The sequence below is a fragment of the Hyperoodon ampullatus genome, assembly GCF_949752795.1.
Source record: "Hyperoodon ampullatus genome assembly, chromosome: 4".
Classification (NCBI taxonomy): Eukaryota; Metazoa; Chordata; class Mammalia; order Artiodactyla; family Ziphiidae; genus Hyperoodon; species Hyperoodon ampullatus.
Genome location: NC_136917.1, coordinates 30573528 through 30596119, shown reverse-complemented (window position 1 = coordinate 30596119; position 22592 = coordinate 30573528). Strand labels below are relative to the sequence as shown.

The following is a 22592-nucleotide window of genomic DNA, read 5'->3' as shown; positions in this document are numbered from 1 at the left end:
TTAAATACTTTAAACTTTGCAGTCTGTATGGTCTCTGTTGCAACTACTCAGCCCTGCCATTGGAGCGGGAAAGCAGCCGCCCTGCAAGGAGGCGCAATAAGCAAGTGGGCGTGGCCGTGTTTCAATAAAACTTTATTTACAAAACCAAGTGTTGGGCCAGATTTTGCCAACTCCTGAGCTAGATGGTTGAATGTTCCTCTTGCTTGAGAGACCAGATGAGAATGGGCTTTATTGTCAAAAACAAAACAAAACAAAAACAAATGTATTTCTTATCTGATTCTAGAAGTATGACTGCTTGTGGTAGACATTTGGAAAAAGAACTGTGTAAAGGATAAAAGCAAAACATCCTTGTTTCACAGTTATTGGGGGATACTTCCTGCTAGTGGCTCTGTTGTGTCTGAATTTAGTTAACTTTCTCTGTCGTTGGGCATTTAGATTATTTCTAGTTTCCACAAAGAGGGATGAACATTTTGGTGTCGAAGCTTTATCGAACATTTTTTTTTCCTTCGGGTTTTGCTCTTCCAGAAGTGAAATTTCTGGGTCAAAGTTTCTTGATAGCGATTGCCAAATGGCTTTCCGGAAACGTACCAACGGGCACTCCTCCTAGCATTGGCTGAGAGGGAACACCTTGGCTAGCTTTGAGTGTTGTTTGAAAAATCTTTCATAATTTACTGGAAGGAGGAGCTGGTGTGTTGTCATTGTTTCTATTTGCATTTCTTTGATTGCTATCAGGGTTGAACCTTTTAAAACATGTTTATTTATCATTTGGGTTTTCTCTTCCTGTTCATATCCTTTGTCCATTTATCTTTTAGTACCTTAGTGGTTTTTGAAGTATTAATCTGCATGTTGTTTTCATAGCGAAGACTGTTAACTCTTTGCCAGTTATGTTTTCAGATGTTTTTGTTCAGGTGTTTTTGATGAATATACTCTGGCTGTCAGTTGCCAGAGAAGCTTAAAATGTTTATGGAGTTCAGAGCTGGGTTTTTGCGTGCCTCTCATTATTTTTTGCTTAGAAAGCCCCTTTCTATCCATAAAATGAACGTTTTTTTCCTCCAAATTTTCTATCTTAACTTTAACTATTATCATTAAAAAAATTTTTGTCCTGGGCATTTGGGACCTGTTTGTGTGCATGATTCAAAAGGGTATCCATTTCCCCCCAAATAACTAGTTGGGGTCTCAACCCCAGGTATTGCAGAAATTTACCTGTTCGTCATTGATTTGGGGTCTGTTTCTGGGTATCCATAAATATGTCTGCCTTTCCTTGCACTGGGGCTGTTACTTCTCTAATATGTATAGTTTTATAATGTTTTGATATCCAGGAAGTCTAGTTCCACACACACACTCGTTACTTGTTTATTGTTTTATTGACTCTTTTCACACGTTGTGAAATTCCCTGGGAAGACTTAGCAAATGTGAGATGGAGGCGGGAGAAGTGAGCAGGGGGCTTAAGGGTTGTATCACAAAAGATAAGGGAAGGGAGAAAGGAGGGTCTTCTCACCTGAGCCCAAAGCTATGGGGAAGCCACACAGGGTGAGTCCTGAGTAGAATCTATAGACTCAGCAGGGAGGACTCCTTCGAGCCCCAGGGAGTCCTTCCATTCTGTGAATGCTGGAAGGGAGGAAACAGGAGGTGAGAGAGTGGAGACCTCTCTTTTGAGAGGGCGGTTGGTGAAGGAAAAGAGAATCTAGTGGTTTATAGATATAGGAGGGAACGATGATTATTGTATTGTGGAAAAATCTTGGGAACGTCGGTAGGTCAGGGACACAGAGAAGCCAAGCTATGACCAAGAAGAAGGATCAAAGCTGGGGCAGAGTCTTGGCTGAAGTAGAGGACCACCCGTGGGTTTGGAATTTCGTAGAACAGGGAGACTTCGAGGTGGAGGTGGGGGTCGGGGTGTGGGTGAGTAAGTTGGGTGGGAGAGACCATCCAGATGAATTTGGAGGTGAGGGGGTGATGTTCTCTGATGGTGAGGGGAGGAGAGGCTGTGTAGGACCTACCATGTTACGAGGACACACAGCTGCAAGGGGAGCTCCGTTATCTTTGTTTTAGAGACCAGAGAGGTTACTTAACTTGCCTGAGGCCACACAGCTAAGAAAAGATGGCTGGGGTTTGCACCGCATCTGAGACACAAAAATAGTATGTGTGTGTGTGTGTGTGTGTGTGTGTGTGGTGTTGTGTGTGTGGGTGCCCCCCTCTGTTTAAAGACGGGTGAGCTACTTCTAGCTGGGGTACCAGGGAAAACAGTGAATAGTCTTTTATCTCAATGCTCTGTTTTCCAAATTCAGGTTCTTGTTTGAAATGCTCCAGGCTTACATATCTTGAGATATAATTTAAGACATTCCTCTGTGGATTTATTTCTGTTCTCATTTTAGTCAAAATATCCAGGATGGTATTATCTGCAAAAATGTCCCTGATGTTTTGAGCAGGTTTTTTTATTTTTTAAATTTTTTATCTTGTGCTTTTGAGAGCAGGGCTTGTTTTGCCAGCACTGGGGGTTTCATCACTGGAGAAGGTGTGGCTCTGCACGTACGGCTGTGGTGGAGACCTGCCGGATACCTGTTCCTGGCATCTGGCATCGATGTTTGCTCCTGGTTTGTAATCAGTGGTGGTGTCCCCTAGAGGAAGCGTTGTCCTGTCCTGGTCACAGATGTCAAGAAATGATTGTTTTTTGAAACTACACTCTTTTTTTTCTTTTTTTTTGTAGTACGCGGGCCTCTCACTGTTGTGGCCTCTCCCGTTGTGGAGCACAGGCTCCGGACGCGCAGGCTCAGCAGCCATGGCTCATGGGCCCAGCCGCTCCGCGGCACGTGGGATCTTCCTAGACTGGGGCACGAACCCGTGTCCCCTGCATCGGCAGGTGGACTCTCAACCACTGCGCCACCAGGGAAGCCCTGAACCTACATTCTTGTCTATCAAGTACAGCTCAGCTCAGGCTTTCTTCCCTTTCAATTTCTTTAATTATGGTAAAATACACATAACATGAAGTTTACCATCTTAACCATTTGAAATACACAGCTCAGTGGTATTAAGTACATTCATACTGTCGTGCAACCATCCCCACCATCATCTCCAGAACTTTCTCATCTTCCCAAACTGAAACTGTCCCCATGAAACACTGACTCCCTATCTCCTCCCCCAGACCCTGGCCCCCACCATCCTACTTTCTGTCTCTATGGATTTGACTTCTCTAGGGACCTCGTATAAGTGGAATGATGTAGTATTTGTCCTTTTGTGTCTGGCTTATTTCACTGAACATAATGTCCTCTAGGTTCATCCATGATGTAGCATGTGTCAGATTCTCCTTCCTTTTTAGGGCTGAATAATATGCCATTGTATGGATGGACCACATTTTGTTTATCCGTTCTTCTATCGATGGACACTTGGGTTGTTTCCATCTTTTGGTTATTGTGAATAATGCTGCTATGAACCTGGGGGTACATTTCTGGTTTTTAAAATGCTTATGTTTCTTTGTTGCTGTGGCTTTGGAAGGCTTACACACCATTTCATGAGTTTTTTGAATGCTAAACGGACCGAAATGAGCCTTTAGAAGATACCTCCCTGTCTTAGGCAACAGACACAGACCTGTGAGAACTATCCGGCAAGTCCTCAATTCCCCTAGAATCCTCTCCAACACCTCTTTGAGCCATTTTCTTGTATGATTGCCAGGTTCTGGAAACATCTAAGGTCTGGTCAGCATTTGGGATGAAGGTGTTGGGTTGTCCTCTGAACCCAGTTTAACCATCCTCTGAAATGTCCCTTTTTCCACCTGATCCCAAAACAATGCTGCTTTTGGCAGAGGGAGAAAAAGAAGGTTCTCAGTGGTTAAAGTATTTAAAAGGAAAGTCACTGTGGTGTGTGTCATGAGATGCTTCTTCTCCATCACTCTGTCTACGTATTTGGAGTGGAGATGCCAACGGAGGCCAAAGGCAAGGAGCCTTGGATGGGCAGAGTGGAGATGGAGTCTTTGTGAGCTGGGTCACAAAATGTGTTTATTATGAACCTACTATGTGCCAGGTATTGGGGTCCTCAGGACCACAGTAGGGACAAGCCCCTGCCTCCTTGGAGAGGACCTTCTGATGGCAAATATAGACATTGAATATGTGACTGAATGCACTTGTAGGAAGAGTTACAAGAGGGGGATCTGTGGGTGAAAGCATGGGATGGAGCCCTAAACTAGTCTTCAGAAAATATCTCCCCTCCCCCCACATAGGTGTGTCATAAAGACCTGAAGGTCAGCCTCACTGGACCCGTTTCCAAGTGGTTCCGAGAATTGTTCGGAGTCCTGTTTTGCCGGTCGTGGCTCATGAGCTGGACCAAACCAGTGTTTCCCCATCTGAAGAGTGAGGATAATTATGGCACCTGCTTGTCAGGGTTGCAGTTTTGGGGGCTAAATGAAATGATGCACGGGGTACACTTATCCCAGCCCCTGACACTTTCTGAATTTTCTGGAAGCTTCTCCTAGATGCCGTGAGTCCACCACCCTTTCTGGGCAGACCAGCCACTGGGTAAGTGTCTGCCAAAGCTTGGCTCCATTTCTGACTTTGGTCTTGGGGCAGGCAGAGGAAAGCCCACCATGTGACTTGCTGATGAGAGCTGGGTGCTTGGACCTATGGCCCCAGAGGGAAGATCACTCTGCTTACTGCTGCCTCAGCTCCAAGGCTCTGGGGACCCCAAGCTCTGGGCTTTTGGTGGGGGGCCGGGGACCAGAAACCACAGGGCTTGCTTGACCAGCTGCCCCAGGCAAACCCACTGGCATTTTTTTTTTTCCTGGGAGGCCACCCCAGCTGCTCGCTGCCAGTCAGAGAGGTTGGTGAGTCTGGGGCATGATGGGTGCCAGGAAACTGGTCGTTGATGCCACATACGGCAGGAGCAGGAGGTAAAGGGAGGCGAGTCTCTCCTTCCTGAGTTTGAGTTTCCATCCACGTTTCAGAGTCTCTGAAAGCTGAGGTGCTCTATTTATATTAAACACTACCTATTTAAGTGCACGTACATTCTCTCTTGAAGAGTTTGCTTTTAGACAGAGGTTTGAGCTTCAGATTGCAACTGTTTTCCCCTTCTTCCAATTTTTTTTTTAACTTTGCCTTTGGTACTGTAATAATCAGAATCTTCTCGACAGTGAATGCTTGTTTTGTGCCAGACACTGTTCTAAGTGCTTTGCTTACCATACTGCAGCAAGTTCTGCCAGCAATTCCTCCTTACAGATGAGGTCCTGGAGGCCCCAGAAGGTTAAGCCACTTGCCCAGGGTCACATCGCTAGTAAGTAGTAGAGCTGGGATTTGAACCCAAAACCCAGGTATTCTGCCTCAGAATCTGAGCTCTTAACCGTTGTACTTTCCTGGCTCATTGTGTGAAGTTGGGGAACTGCAGAGAACAAAGAAAGCTGGGGTGGGGAGATGCCCTAGAATTTGCCCCTGCCAACATTCTGGCTGCTTTTTCCTATAGCCCTTCTCATCCCCTCTTTTTCTTTTTCTTTTTAATTAATTTTTATTGGAGTCTAGTACGATACAATATCCACGTATATCCACTCTTTTCTAGATTCTATTCCCATAGAGGCCATTACAGAGTACTGAGTGGAGTTCCCTGGGCTATACAGTAGTTCTTATTAGTTATCTATCTTATATATAGTAGTGTGTATATGTCAATCCTAATCTCCCAATTTATCCCTCCCACCCTTACCCCTTGGTAAACATAAGTTTTCTACATTTGTGACTCTATTTCTGCTTTGTAAATAGGTTCATTTGTAGCATTTTTTTAGATTCCACATATAAGCAATATCATATAATATATATTTTTAAAATTTATTTATTTATTTTTGGCTGCATTGGGTCTTCGTTGCTGCGCGTGGGCTTTCTCTAGTTGCGGTGAGCGGGGGCTACTCTTCATTGCGCTGCGCGGGCTTCTTATTGTGGTGGCTTCTCTTGTTGCGGAGCACAGGCTCTAGGCACGCGGGCTTCAGTAGTTGTGGCATGTGGGCTCAGTAGTTGTGGCTCGCAAACTTAATTGCTCCGTGGCATGCTTGAACCCATGTCCCCTGCATTGGCAGGTGGATTCTTATCCACTGCGCCACCAGGGAAGCCCAATATCGTATAATATTTGTTCTTCTCTGTCTGACTGCCTTCACTCAGTATGACGATCTCTAGGTCCATCCATGCCACTGCAAACGGCATTATTTCATTCTTTTTCATGGCTGAGTAATATTCATTGTATATATGTACCACATCTTCTTTATCCATTCATCTGTCAATGGACATTTAGGTTGCTTCCATGTCCTGGCTATTGTAAATAGTGCTGCAATGAACATTGGGGTACCTGTATCTTTTCTAATTATGTTTTTCTCCAGGTATAGGCCCAAGAGTGGGATTGCTGGATCATATGGTAGTTCAATTTTTAGTTTTTTTAAGGAACCGCCATATGGTTCTCCATTCCCACCCACAGTGTAGGAGGGTTCCCTTTTCTCCGCACCCTCTCCAGCATTTATTGTTTGTAGACTTTTTGATGATGGCCATTCTGACAGGTGTGAGGTGGTACCTCACTGTAGTTTTGATTTGCATTTCTCTAATGAATTGTGATGTTGAGCATCCTTTCCTGGGCCTCATGGCCATCTGGGTGTCTTCTTTCATCCTGGCTTAAGTTAGCTGCCTCCTCCATCAGACTAAGTTCTCTTGAACACAGGGAGCATGGTATTGATTGTTGTGTCCCCAGGACCTGTCATATAGATGAACAATGGCATCTTTGACCACTTATTACTAGCTAATGCTTATTGAGCACTTACTATGTGCTAAGCCCTGTGCTAAGAATTTGACAAGCTCTGCCTCATAGAATCCTCACCATAGCCTATGAGAAGATGTTATTCCCATTTTGCAGAGGGGACACTCAGGCTTGGATAGTAATTAAGAAACTTACTCTAGGAGACCTTGCTGGGAAATGGCTTGATCTTAGGCTTGTCAGGTCTAAAGCCCTTGACCAGTCAGCACACTATGACCCACAGGCCAAATTCAGCCCTTCAGCATTTTCGTATGGCCCGTGAGCTAAGAATGTTTTTTATACTTTAAAAAGGTTGAGGGGACAGACATAGAAAACAGACTTGTGGTTGCCAAGGGGGAGGGGAGGGGAGGGGAGGGAGGGAGGGATTGGGAGTTTGGGATTAGCATATGAAAACTATTATATATAGAACGGATAAACAGCAAGGTCCTACTGTATAGCACAGGGAACTATATTCAGTACCCCGTAATAAACCATAATGGAAAAGGATATGAACAAGAATGTATATGTATAACTGAATCACTTGGCTGTATACCAGAAACTAATACAACATTGTAAATCAACTATACTTCAATAAAATCAATTTTAAAAAATAAAAAGGTTGAAAAAAATAAAAAAAAATAAAAAGGTTGGGGCTTCCTTGGTGGCGCAGTGGTTGGGAATCTACCTGCCAATGTAGGGGACACAGGTTCGAGCCCCGGTCTGGGAGGATCCCACATGAGGCGGAGCAACTGGGCCCGTGAGCTACAACTACTGAGCCTGCGCATCTGGAGCCCGTGCTCTGCAACAAGAGAGGCCGCGATAGTGAGAGGCCCGCGCACCGCGTTGAAGAGTGGCCCCCACTTGCCACAACTAGAGAAAGCCCTCGCGCAGAAATGAAGACCCAACACAGCATAAATAAATTAATAAAACTCCTATCCCAACATCTTCTAAAAAAAAAGAAAAAACGTTTAAAAAAAAAAAGGTTGCAGGGAAAATCTAAAGAATAATATTTTGTGAGAGGTGAAAATTATATGCAATTAGCATATAAATCACATTTCGTTGGAATACAGTCATGCTTTATTCATTTACATCTTGCCCGTGGCTGCTGTAGGAACAAAGGTTGTATGGCTCTTTAAAGAAAAAAAATGTGCCAGCATCTGTTCTTGACTGTGCACCTTGTAAAGATGAGGGGGACTTTTGGGGGTAGAGACTGTTTTCAGTGGAAGTTGGAAATATCCCAGCATCAGGCCAACACAGTCCTCTGCTACTTGCTGACACTGAGTGGAGGGGGCTGCAAAGAATGAGGTGTCATTCTTGCCCCCCAGGACCTCTCAGTGTGTCTGGGGAGATAAAAGGCAGGAATGAATTAACCATCTGAGTGAGCCCAGCCAGCAGGAGATGTCAAGGCAAGATAGACCACCCCCCCCCGTTGGGGACTTCCCTGGTGGCGCAGTGGTTAAGAATCCGCCTGCCAATGCAGGGGACACGGGTTTGAGCCCTGGTCCGGGAAGACCCCACATGCCGTGGAGCAACTAAGCCCGTGAGCCTAGAGCCCATGCTCCGCAACAAGAGAAGCCCCCCGCTCGCCGCAACTAGAGAAAGCCCACGGGAAGCAACGAAGACCCAACGCAGCCAAAACTAAACTTAAAATAATAATAATAATAAATAACACATAAATAAATAAATAAATAAATTTTAAAAAAAGAAGATAGACCCCCCTCTTTCCACTGAGTCATCAGACTGGTGGTTCTAGACATATTTGGTGCCAGGGCACCTGGAAATCATCATGTTCTCTAGATAACACAGCAGACTATTGATAAATTAAATTCCTTTGTGGCTATGCCATTGTAGTCCATGCAGAAAACAGAAAAGTCCAACATGTGCTTGGGATCTTGAATAATAACAACAATTAGAGAAAAAGAGGGTAGATCATGTAGTACAGTGGGCTGTTTGAGTCTTTCATTCATATTTATTCCTTTTTGTTTTGTCAAAGATCTCTTTAAAAGTCTAGGAGAGAATTAAAAGAACTATCCTGAAAAAATTCTGTGGTCTTTGTAACTTCTTTATCACTGAGATGATTGGTATTTTAAATTTATTTTTAATTTCTATTGTTCAATTTCAATTTTTAATTTTTGGCCACACCGCGCGGCTTGTGGGATCTTAGTTCCCCGACTGGAGATCGAACCCGTGCCCTGCAGGGGAAGTGTGGAGTCCTAATCACTAGACCGCCAGGGAGTTCCCTGGAATTTTAAAAATTTATTTATTTAATTTATTTATTTTTGGCTGCTTTGGGTCTTCGTTGCTGTGCGCGGGCTTTCTCTAGTTGAGGCGAGCGGGGGCTACTCTTCGTTGTGGTGAGTGGGCTTCTCACTGCAGTGGCTTCTCTTGTTGCGGAGCACGGGCTCTAGGCACGTGGGCTCAGTAGTTGTGGCTCACGGGCTCTAGAGTGCAGGCTCAGTAGTTGTGGCACACGGGCTTAGTTGCTCCGCGGCATGTGAGATCTTCCCAGACCAGGGCTCGAACCCGTGTCCCCTGAATTGGCAGGCAGATTCTTAACCACTGCACCACCGGGGAAGTCCCTGGAATTTTTTAAATGAACTTTATTTTTGGAGATGATTAGATTTTGTATAGCAGGAAAGAACAAGAGCTCTAGAGACTATGTTTCTGAGCCTCCCCTACCACCCCCCAGATTGATGATAAGTTGTCACGGGCATCTGTAGAAGGAGAGAGATTGTCTCAGATTGGAGTGGTTGAAGAGATGTGGTTTGGTTTGGGTGGCAAATGATGCTTAGAAAGAGGGTAAGGGGGAAGGGTATTCCAGATGGGTGGAAAGGCAGTGACAAAAGCACAGAGGTCTTGTGGGCAAGAGTAAGGAGGTTGCCTCATGCTGTGAAGAGAGGCTTGTGCCATCGTGTGCTCTGAGTGCCAGAAGTTTACCTGCAGGTGTGATGGAGTGATCACAGAGGTTACATTTGGGGCTATATTCAGGATGCATTGTTTCCACTGATATTGAGTGAACAGTTGTGCTGAGCCAGGTATGTTACTGGGACCCCAAAGTCCTTGCTGAGTCTGGGACAAAGTCAAAGAAATAACTATAAGGAAATAAGCTAGGTAGGCAGAAAGTGTTTCAGTAGGCTCATGAATGCACTGAAGAATGGTAGACCAGTTAGCCTCATAGTCACCTGGCATCTTGGGGACAGTACTATCCAAAAATTTATTAGTGAAGATACAGACTTACAATTCTAACAAGGGCTTGGCTTCCTGGAGGAAACATAGCGATACCCACTGAGCTACCTTTTCACTTAGAGAAATAAATCGACCCAATCCTTTGGAAGAAGGTAGGGTGGGGTTAAATAATTATGGAAATGTGGCTGTCTGTCGGGTAACTTGGTAACTGGTCTGACGAGTTTTTCTTTTTCTCCCTCCTACTTGATGAAATTCACTGACCAGTTATTTCCCACTGTGACACCAGACCCTTTGTCAGAATTAAAATCTGTTCTTTGTGGCTGAACACCTGAAATGCCCTAGGGAGGTCCTGTGGACCTCAGCTCCTGTCAGGCTGGGAGCCTAGGTGCTTTTTGTGGTCAATACTTCTCTCTCCACACACCTGTGCCTGATAGAACATTCCCTTTCCCAGTAAAAGAGAACGGACGTGGGTGGTGGGGTTTGAAAATTGTATCCTTTATCTCCTCTCCCCTCTCTCCATCTCCCCTCTCCACTCAATCTCCCCACCTCCCCTTCTCCCTCTCCCCTCTCTTTATCTTAGACTTAGAGTCTTTGCTAGCTCAGGCTAAATGTCTGCTTACACTTAGAGATAAATAATGTCAAGAGTGGGAAACAAACAGACAAAAATAATTGCTTTCCTCTGGGACCCTGTTGTCTGTCATGGGTGGGGCCATGTGAGTAGCAGTAGATTGGGCCACCTCCTCCAATTCCAGGTTTAGGAAGTGGACTGACATCTCCCAACCCAGACTCAAGTCACAGGACACAGAGGCACAGGATGAAGTATGGTCATCAAATTGGCTCTGGAGGGGCAGCTGGTGCCCATAGCTGTCAAATGCCTGGAGGGTTTTGGGTAAAGGATCATTTGACCTTTTTATTATACAAGTTTTTTTTGCTTCTTTTTTGTCCCATCAAGGAGGGTTTTGGGTCTTAGATGATGGCTGCAGTCTAGGAAGGGAGTTTGATGGACAGGCTATACCTATGGAGTGTTTCCAAGTGCTCGCCTATGGAAGAAACTGTTTTCTTTGGAAGATCTTATAAGGACAGGGTTTCAAGCCCTGGCACCTAGTCACATTGGCACCCAGTGTGTGCAGCACCAGCATTGTTTATCGACTACTTGCAACGCTTGTCCGCAAGCAAACAGGACTCTTGACACAGGTATCTCATTAGCGGTGACAAGGTTAAGGTTTCCACGTATGCAGAGAAATCGGATATCATAGCAGGAGATATGCAAAGCAGGCTTGACCTGAAGCATTCAAGACTTATTTTCTTTAAAAAACAATCTTTTTCACTGTAGTAAAATACACGTAAGATTTACTATTAGTGACATTTAGCACATAAGCCGTGCTGTGCAATCATCACCACTATCTAGTTCCAGAACTTTCCATCACCCCCACAAAGAAACTCTGTGCTTTTAGCAGTCACCCCCATTCCCCCTCCCACTAGCCCCTGCTAACCGTTAATCTACTTTCTGTCTCTGTGGATTTACCTGTTCTGCATGTTTCATATAAATGGAACCATACAACATGTGGCCTTTTACATCTTGTGTCTTTCACTACCTGTGAGTTTGGAGCTTTAGCCACATTGTAGCATATACCAGGACTTTATGCCTTTTTCTTGCTGAGTAATACTCTATTGTATGGATATACCATGTCTTGTTTATCCATTTACCGACTGACAGACATTTGAGTTATTTCCACCTTTTGGCTATTGTGAATAGGGCTGCTACGAACATTTGTGTACAAGCTTTTGTTTGAATACTTCTTTTAAATTCTCTTGGGGGGATATATCTAGGAGCAGAATTGCTGGGTCATTTGGTAGTACTATGTTTAAGTATGTTCTATGTTCTTATAGAGAGTCAAGGTTTCTTTCTTTTCTTTTCTGCCTTTTTTTTTTGCTTTTGGTTTTATTTTTTTTAAAAAACATTTTAGAGACTTCCCTGGTGGTCCAGTGGCTAAGACTCCATGCTCCCAATGCAGGGGGCCCGGGTTCAATCCCTGGTCAGGGAACTAGATCCTGCATGCCACAACTAAGAGTTTGCATGCTGCAACTAAAGATCCTGCACTCGGCAACCAAGATCCCACGTGCTGCAACTAAGACCCGGTGCAACCAAATAAATAAATAAATAAATAAACATTTTATTATCAAAGAACACACAGATTCAGAAAACCACACAAACCAAATGTACAGCCTAATGAATTTCTTTAAAGCAAGCAACCTTGTAGCTCACCTCCCCCAGTTGAGCAATAGTACTTTGCCAGCAATCCTGTCTCCAGAGGCCCTACCATGGTTCCCATCCCAGACACAAGCCCCTCTCTCTCCCTAAAATGGTCACTGTCCTGTCTTTTCTACTGGTCATTTCTTTCTTTCTGTATAGTTTTATCACTTGAATGTGACTCTCTAGACAATATAGTTTAGTCTTGACCATTAAAAAAAACGGATATATCTCTTTGGGCCTACAGCAGTGATTCTCTTGGTGATTTTGCCCCCACCCCCCCACCCCAGGGGACATTGGCAATGTCTAGAGATATTTTTGGATGTCGCAAGTTTTGGGGGGTGGGTACTACTGGCATCGAGTGGGTGGAGGCCAGGTATGCCACTCAAACCCTACAATGCAGAGAAAGCCCTAACCACCTAGAATGATCCAGGGCCAAATGTCTTAGTGCTGAGGATGAAAACCCTTGTCTACAGGTTCCCCCTCCATCCCTTTCTTTTCTTTCCCTTCTTCCTGTTGGAGAACTGGGCATTCCATCTGGGGCATGTCCCTCAGTGTGAATGTTGCTGACTGCTCTCTCATGGCACAGTTCGGCATGGTCCTCTGTCCTCTGGACCCAGAACCAGGGTCAGACTCAGGTTCTATTCCTTCAGTGGACTTTATTTAATATCTGCCCCACCCCCACCCCAGCACTATTTGCAACAGACCATTTTGAGAGGTGATCATTTTGGCCACTTCTTCTCTGGAGCATGGCTATGGGTGGTGGTGTGCTCTTCAATCATTATTTTTTTCTTTTTCAAAAATCTGAAAATCTTGTTATGCAGTCGAAGAGTACTCACTGGCCTCCCTTTTTCAGTTTGTGATAAACAAGGCACAGACTGAACTTTGTAACAAAACTCTGTGTTCTTTACCAAGGCAAGTTTTGCTAAGAAAATTATTTTTATAAGCGAGGAAGGTATGAAGGTTATTTGCAGAGGAATTTTACAAGGGCGAGAAAAAAAAAAAAAACCAAGAAGTTGACCTCAGGATTCATGGTTGTACAGAAGACAGCATAGTCAGAAGACCTTGGGAGACATGTCAGAAGTAAAACAGTAGGTGAATCTGAGAAAGGAAAGATGTCCCAGGTAGGGATGAGTTTGATGGAGAAAAAGTGGAGAATTGTCTTAAAGAGGCCCATGTGGTTCAGATGAGGGCATAATTCTTCACGGATTTTCACAGTTTTGAAAGGATGTCTTTGTGACCCACAAGCCTGGTGCACTGCCTGACTTGATTTGAGGACTCCTGGCCATTGGGAGGGTTATATTTATGCTATGGTGTCTCCTATTGGGGAATGCAAATAACAGCAGTGGGCATTTGGTAGAATGAAAAATAGGAGATGCGGGACCTAAAGTGAAGGATATGTTGGCATGTTGGCCCCAAGGTCTTGGAAGGAAGGATGAAGGAAGCTAACATAGACCCAGTTCATGAGTTACAAATTCAGAATCAAAGAAGTCAGAAAATGACATCAATTCTTTCCCCCTTGAGGAAAAGTGCAAATGTTGCCTATACAGAGGTAAACAAATGTCTAAGTTTTTCCTGACTCCATGAAGTAGCTCTAGAAAGGGGTCTAGCCAGATGGGAGTGGACAATGGCAATCAGTTCTTCAGAACCTCTTCTTGCTAGCTGAATAAGTGTAGCATGGCATTGTTTTGTAAGCAGATTGGGTAGGGGGTCCCTGGACAGAGAGAACCAGGGATGGCTTTCTTGACATAAGAGAACCCATTTTGGCCTAAGCCCTTTTGTGATTTAAGCCCAGCTGTAATGCTTGCCTTGAATAGGTCTCAGTAATTAATAATTTTTTTTTTTTGACCGCGCAGCTTGTGGTATCTCAGTTCCCCCAACCAGGGATTGAACCTGGGCCACAGCAGTGAAAGCCTGGAATCCTAGTCACTAGACCACAAGGGAACGCCCAGTAATTAATGATCTTAAAGGAGGGAATGCAGAAACAAGGGAGGAGCAGTCAAGAAACAATAGTGCAGCCTTAGGGTAGGGTCCTGGTTCCTCATACGATACATACATATTATGTATATGTGTTATATACATAATAATATACCTTTGAGTTCTGCAGGAACTAAAGCCCCCACCCAGGTGGAGGATGGAAGGATGATGTCCTGACTTCAGTCAACTAAAGCTTGGACTCTGTCAACCTTTGGCCCAATTCTATCCTGAATTCTCCTCTGCTCAAGTCCTCTCATAAATATGCATGTACCCTTAGCTTAAAACTTTCCCAATTTTGCTGTTTGGGGAGACATTGCTTTGGGAAAGATCCACGGTGTTCTCCTTACTTGGAGCAAGTAATAATAAATCCTTCCTTCTCCCGATCGTTGGCTTGGTTGTGTCCATTGGTTCAACACCTACCCAGAGGGCAACCCAGTTTTCGGGTAACAAATTGTCTATTTGTTTTATTTTAGAGGATGTTAGAGTATTTATAGAGGGCTTTGCTAGGCTTGGTCATAACGCTCATGCTCTTTTCCCCTTAAGGTCTTATCATCTTTCAGTTGCCACTTCTCCTGGGTGGGTGAATGGGATTCAGGGAGGGTAAGGATGTTGAGGGTCCCACCTTTGATGGAGGTGTGGAACCAACTTGGTGGCATTCTAGAGCTGTGCTGTCCAATAAGGTAACCCCAATAGCCACACGTGGCTAAGTTAAAATGAATTGAAATGAAATAAAAATGAAGCATTTCTCCCCTGGTCATACTCACCACCTTTGGACAACACAGACGTAGGACGTTTCCATCACCACAGAGAGTTCTATTGGGTAGCACTGCTCTGAAGCATTTCATTTCATGGTTAAAGATAGCTCTAGAGTCGGACAAACCTGGTTTTGAATCTTGAGTCTATTGTGTGACCTTGGACTTGCTCTTCTCAGCCTCTGTTTCCTCATCTGTAATGAGGAAATGGTAAGGGAATCAGCCTCAAAGTTTTTTCCTTACTGTTAACTGATACCTCTTCTTTTGATAAAAATTTAAAAATCCCATTCCTCTTCTCTACTTTGAGTTTGATTTTTTTCCCCCTTGAAGATAAGGTATAACAATGAATTTTTTTTCAACCTTTGTAAGCCCTTGAGAGTCTCTGGAATAGAGGAAGGAGTGTCTTCGGAAAGTTGAACGTAACAAAGAGGCCATTATGGGGAATCTGAGCAAGAAGAGGAACAAGGAAGGGGTAGGTGTGTTGACTGGGGGTGAGAGTGTCATCATGTCTATGGGTGACCAAGAGTGAGGAATGTGTCAGCTCCTTCTCGGCTTCTCCTCTTTCTCTGGGGAAGAGGGAACAGAGTGCTTTCAGTGTAAGCAGAATAGAATGGGTGTGGGTAGAGAGGAAGTAGACTCAGGATGGGTAAGGGAATGAGGGAGGGAACCTCAGCCTGAGTTTGTCTTCCTGGCTCAGCACTGAGCACCAAATTCAGTGCTGGCTGTCAGCTGGGATGCTTTGTTTTTTCTCCCTGCAGAAAAGACATCAATTTTTTCTCCCTCCCTAGCTTGGGTTTGGATCCTATGATGGTCTCCAGCTTCCAAGAGCAGCAAGAGCTCAATTTCCAGCACTCAAGTGCTTTTCAAATCTCTTTTTGCATCACGTATGCTAATGTTCCGTTGGTCAAAGCAAGGAACATGGCTAAGACAAGCTTGAAGGAAGAGGGTGGATATAGATGCCACCTGTGGATTGGAGGGGGAGCATTTGTGGCCTTTTTTTTTTTTTTTTTTTTTGCCATCTACCACAAAATCCCAGGGTGGGAAACAACAATGGGACTCATGAAACATTTTAGCCAGGACTTAGAGCTTGATCAAACACCCAGGACTGTGTATGGCATAACTGAGAATCTAAAATGATTTTCCCGAGTAGTTATTTAATTTCCTGGATTCCAGTTGTTGAATAATCAATTCCTTTCCTAAAGACTTTTGATGTTTTCTTTATCTTTTATTAAATGCAATAAAAAACCAGGATCTGCTTCAGAGATATCAATTCTACTTCATGCATCTGTGTCTCTTCAGTACCATGCTGGTTTTATTACTATAGATTTAGAACATGTTTTATTGATGGTAGATTCAGGTTTTTTTCCTATTACACTTTTTCAAAGTGTTTATTCTTCTTGTTGAATTTAAGAATCTCCAAATCTACCTCCTCCAGTACACATGAAATCCACTGAAATTTTCATTAAAAAATTGCATTAATCTGTAAATCTATAAATTAACTTGAGAAATTGATACCTTAATATTTTTCCTTTCCATGAAGGTATGTGATCAGTGTCTCTGTTTTTTCAGATCTTTTCATATTGTGCTTTTAAAAATATTTATCCCATATATTTCTTGCTGTGATGATTTCTGATTCCTGTAACACAGAGTTTTGGTTGTTAGTTGTTGCTACTGTGAATAAGCATATTTATCCTGAATACAGATCCTTTAGTGAAATTGATTCGTAGGTTTTAAATATTTTTATTCATTGTGTGCAATTTTATTCTCTACAGTTAAAAAAAAATCTCATCTAAATGTTGTACCTCTCATTTCATTTTAAATCTTATTCTACTGACCAGGGCTTCAAGACTAATATTAAATATTTAACAATGGTATTATCTGACAATTGTGTTTAATAGATTTCCTAGTATAAAATAACCCCTGCTTTCCTGTGTGGTAAACCCTACTTGGTTGTGATGAATTATGCTTTTAATATAATGTTGAATTTAATTTGCTAGGTTTGCTTTGTTTTGTTTTTATGGATCTTTGCCGCCTGTGATCACGAGAGAAACTGTGTTATGTTTTTGGTCTGTTTTATTTTGCAATCTCTTCATCAGGTTTTGTTATCTGATATCCTAGCCACATAAAATGAATGAGACAAGTTTCCATTTTAAATGTTTTAGAATTATGGCACCAGAACTAACAGAAAAACCGATTATTTGTTAGAGAAATCACATGGTGCAATAAACTTTTGAGGAAGCAATTCTTTAGTAACTTAAAAAATTTGTATACCTGCTTGTTATAGAATTCAGCCTAAAATTTTTTTTAACCTCTGGTGAGACCTTTTTGAGTCAACTTTTGTGATTTGTATTTTATTAGGGATCATTTTATTGAAATGTTCAGATTTAATAGCATGTTATTAAATATCTTGTTGGCATATTCTCCTTTACATCTATTTAGATTTGCCAGTTTTGCTCTTTTTTTTTCTTCAGCAAAGCAGATCTTGGATTTATGTATCAATTCTCTTTTCTCACATTCATTAGTTACCGTTATAATCTGAATTCTTTTCATTTTTAGATTATTCTGAGTCATGATTTTGCTTCTTATTTCCCCTCTGGTGTGAAATGTTTAGATGACTCAGCAGGCACCTAAATCCTTTTTGGAATAAATTGGGGAATGAATGAGTGAAGAATTTAATACCATACTTTTTTTAAATTTAAATAAGGAGAATTCTTTCGTAGGGAAACAGCTAGTACTTTTTTTTTTTTTTTTTTTTTTTTGCTGTACACAGGCCTCTCAGTGCTGTGGCCTCTCCCATTGCAGAGCACAGGCACCAGATGCGCAGGCTCAGCGGCCATGGCTCACGGGCCCAGCCGCTCCACGGCATGTGGGATCTTCCCGGACCGGGGCACGAACCCGTGTCCCCTGCATCGGCAGGCGGACTCTCAACCACTGCACCACCAAGGGAGCTTTAATACAATTAAAGCTTTTAAGGCCATGAATTCACCCCTGAACATGGCTTTGGCTGCCTTCACAGATTTTGGCTATATAACATTTTGGTTTTCTAAAGAGTTTGTGAAGTTAATTTTGATTTGTTATTTTTGATAATCATTATCATGAAAGCTGCTTACTATCTTTTAATCACTTTATATAAATTATCTCATTCTGTCTTCATAGGCACCCTAAGAATAGTCCTTGTTTTACAGCCTGGCTTAGCTCCAGAAGTGGTAAAGTGACTTGCCCAGGGTCATACAGATAATGGGATGGGGGCATGGTAGGACTGGAATTTAGTTCATGGTCTTATTTCTAAACCACGGGCCTTTTTGACTATGCTACACTGCCTCTCCAGTTGAGTGAGTTAGGGTTTTAAAAACAATTAACTGTTCATTTTAATGGGTTGTCTCAATTTCCAGTTGATAGGGTTTAAAAAAAATTTAACTTGTTGTGACCTGTAGAGTTTCTGCATTTTATAATTGCTTGTGGCTTCTTGGTAGCTGAGTGTCTGTTTACTCTGGCTTCTGTAATTGTTGTACAGAAGCTGGAAGAGTCAGTGAACTTAGAATCAAAGCTCAGAATCTACAATGCCACAAGGAAACATTCCCCTGGGACCCACATGCATGTGGAGTGTGAAAATAAAGGCTTAACTTCACTGGCAAAATGTCTCTGCCCTATGAGAGTTAGGAATTGTTTCTGCAGAGTTCTTATTCCATGCTCCCTCTGTTGTCCCAGCTGCCTTGCCTCTCAAGACATCTGGAACTAGTTTTTCCAAACACACTTTCTCTCTCCTTGCCTCATCATGTGCTTATGGTTTTGTGATGCTGGCTTAAAAGAGTGAGGGCTGGGCCAGGGCTGAACCTGACCTGTGGGCTGACCTGCCGTTTGGCCCTCATTTCTATTTCTGGGTCTTGCTCTCAGCGTGAGGATGCTGAGAGTCAGTGTGACTTGCTGTGACGTAATGCAGTCAAACCTTTCCTTTAAAATGACTTGTGATTCATCTTTATTTTTATGGGACTGTGTGTCACGTTCGAAATATTGCAGTAGGAGTTTTCATTTGAAATCTAATAGAGGTTTTAATCTGCCATCTGGAATCTGTGTTTCTTACACGTTTTTATTGTTCATGACTAAGAGTGGTGTTGGGGAGGGTGGGTTTGGCCATAGACTTAACATCCACCCAGAGGATTAGGTCTGTTATCCAAAACCTCATTTTCTCTGTCTTGGCTGCAGCCAGAGACTGAGGGTGGGTTGCTGATCCTAAAGGAGTCCTCCCTTGTATTTCTTTTCTTTTTGTTTTTAAACCAAAACCTTTTATTTTTAATTATTATTTTTTAATTTTATTGAAGTTTAGTTGATTTACAATGTTGTGTTAATTTCTGCTGTATAGCAAAGTGATTCAGTTACACACACACACACACACACACACACACACACACACACACACACATATATACACACACACATTCTTTTTCATCTTCTTTTCTGTTATGGTTTATCATGGTATATTGAATATAGTTCCCCGTGCTATACAGTAGGACCTTGTTGTTTATCCATTCTATATATAATAGTTTGTATCTGCTAATCCCAAACTCCCCATCCATCCCTTCTCCACCTCACTCCCCCTTGGGAACCACAAGTCTGTTCTCTATGTCTGTGAGTCTGTGAGTGCAAAACCTTTATTTTTAATAGCTCCTAAGATATACAACATGCAACGTATTCAGTGTCGATTTTACATCATAAATTTTGTATTACTTAACATAGAATTATAGACAGGTTTAAAACTTAAAAACTATTAAATATTAAACACAGATGTAGTGAATAAAAGTCACCATTTCCCCCCCACATCTTTCCCCCAAATTAACAAGGTCGGACTTTTAAGTTTGGGTCACAGTGGAGGGTGTGGGAAGGGTATATCATGGCTTTAACATGCATTTTCTTGATCACTAGTAAATTTGGCCTTCTCTTTTTTTTTTTTTTTTTTTGTGGTACGCGGGCCTCTCACTGTCGTGGCCTCTCCCGTTGCGGAGCACAGGCTCCAGATGCGCAGGCTCAGCGGCCGTGGCTCACAGGCCCAGCCGCTCTGTGGCATGTGGGATCTTCCCGGACCGGGGCTCAAACCCGTGTCCCCTGCATTGGCAGGCGGGTTCTTAACCACAGCGCCACCAGGGAAGTCCCTATGTCACACTTTTAATTCCTGCATTGGTGGACATTTTGAGGTTGTCTACAGTTTATCATTGGCATGGGAGAATGCTGTGGCAAAAATTTGCGTACTTATTTTCGTTTACTTTTCTGAAAATTTTCAACTTCTGTTTTTCTGCAGCTTGATTGAGACGTAATTTACAATAGGATGCACACATTTGAAGAGTATTGTTCAAAGAGTTTTGACAAAATTATATACCCGTGTAACTACCACCCTGTTCAAGAGAGATTCTCCCCATCACCCCTGGAAGTTCTCTTGTGCTCCCACCCTGGCAATTCCTCACTTCAGACAAACTTGGCTTGTCCTCAACCATACCCCTTGTCTGCAGTCTTGCTGTGCACAGACACCCCTCATCACTCACGTGGGCCCCCACTCTCCCTCTGACGCATCACCTACATTTCCAAACTCTCTTCCTCAATGTACGACACATCATGTTGGGCCCTCCACATAGGTCTTCAGAGGCTTTCATTTTCTTCCGGTTGGAATCAGATCTGGATACAAAAGCTGCCTCATTCTGCAGCCCACATTTCCTGGGGGCTTACTCTGTGCCTGACGCTATTCTTAGAGCTTTACAGGCAAACCTCGGAGATGCTGTTGGTCGAGTTCCAGGCCCTTGCAATAAAGTGAATATCCCAATAACGCCAGTCACATGGATTTTTTGGTTTCCCAGTGCATACAAAAGTTATGTTTGCTCTATACTGTAGTCTCTTAAGCGTGCAATAGCATTATGTCTAAAAAAAAAGAAATGCACATAACTTTTTTTTTTTGGCTGTTCCCCTCGGCTTGCGGGATTTTAGTTCCCCGATCGAGGATTGAACCCGGGCTACTGCAGTGAAAGCGCCAAGTCCTAACCACTGGAACGCCAGGGAATTTCCACAACATACATAACTTAATTAAAGAATCCTTTACTGCTACAAAATGCTAGCCATCATCTGAGCCTTCAGTGAGTCATAATCTTTTTGCAATAGCAACATCAAAGGTCACTGATCACAGGTCATCCTAATAAATATAATGAAAATGACAAAGTTTGAAATATTGCAGGCATTACCAGAATGTGACACAGAGACACGAAGTGAGCCAATGCTGTTGGAAAAATGACACCAATAGACTTGCTTGAGGCAGGGTTGCCACAAACCTTCGATTCGTTAAAAATGCAATAAAGCAAAGCGGAAGAAAGCAAAGAGCAATAAGACAAGGTATGCCTGTATACATATTGATACATTTCATCTTCTCAATGACCCCAAATCGATGCTGCTCTTATCCACATTCTACAGGTGGGAAAACCATGCACAGAGAGATTAAGTAGCTTGCTCAGCATCACACAGCCAGTACCTGGAGTCTTCCTTCTTACCTTTATGCTCTCCTGGTTCTAACACTTCTGTAAAATGGGATAGTGATACCTCCATAAACCTGTTGTTAAGGTTCTCTGTCCACACATGGCCTCTCCTCAGGTGCACATTCCTGGAGATAGGTATCCCTTCTTCTTCTTCTCCCCCTCCTCCCCTCATCCTTCTTCTTTCTTCTTCTTCTTCCACTAATCCTATCCTGAGCCCCCCACCCTCATGGCCTCATCTAACCCTTATTACTTTCTAAAGGCCCCATCTCCAAATACCATCATGTTGCGGGGTATGGCTTCCACGTGTGAATTTGGGGGGCACACAAGCATTCAGCTCATAACATTGCAGGTGACAGTCTCATATGCCAAGGTATCAGGATGAACAATTGAGAGACACATCTTTATTCCAGCCCTGCCCTGTGTCCAGTCTAAGGCTGAGAGGTAGGGGATACACACGTGGAAGGTGGGTTGACTTTGTCCTCTGGGACCTGTGATTTTGGGGTGCAAATAAAGCTCACCTTTATTTAGATCTTGGTTTTAAAATTTTTGGATATTTGTTTTTTAAAGTTAATTTGGAAAAATATTACACATATTTTATGTTTATGGGATGAATTGTGTCCTCCCAGAATTCATATGTTGAAGTCCCAAGCCCCACCCAGTATCTCAAAATATGACCATATTTGGAGATGGGACCTTTGAAGAAGTAATTAAGTTAAAATGAGGTCATTTGGATTCCAGTATGACTGGTGTCCTTCTAAGAAAAGGAAAGTTGGGGCTTCCTTGGTGGCGCAGTGGTTGAGAGTCCGCCTGCCGATGCAGGGCACACGGGTTCGTGCCCCGGTCCGGGAAGATCCCACGTGCCGCGGAGAGGCTGGGCCCGTGAGCCATGGCCGCTGAGCCTGCGCGTCCAGAGCCTGTGTTCCGCAACGGGAGAGGCCACAACAGTGAGAGGCCCACATACCGAAAAAAAAGAAAACGAAGTTTGGACACAGACCTGCGTGTGCACAGAGAGATAGCCATGTGAAGACAGAGGGAGAAGACGGCCATCTGTAAGCCATGCAAAAGAGGCTAACCCTGCCAACACCTTGATCTTGGATTTCTAGGCTCCAGAATCATAAGAAAACACATTTCTGTTGTTCAAGCCACCCAATCTGTGGTAGTTTGTTATGGCAG

At 43.2% G+C, this 22592-nt stretch overlaps 1 protein-coding gene across 2 annotated transcripts in view; it reads left to right on the top strand.

Annotated features, from left to right (window-relative positions):
• Positions 1 to 22592, top strand: part of INSR (insulin receptor) — a gene marked incomplete at both ends in the record, with an annotated part of 130321 nt that overhangs the window by 18074 nt on the left and 89655 nt on the right. The window lies entirely within an intron of this gene.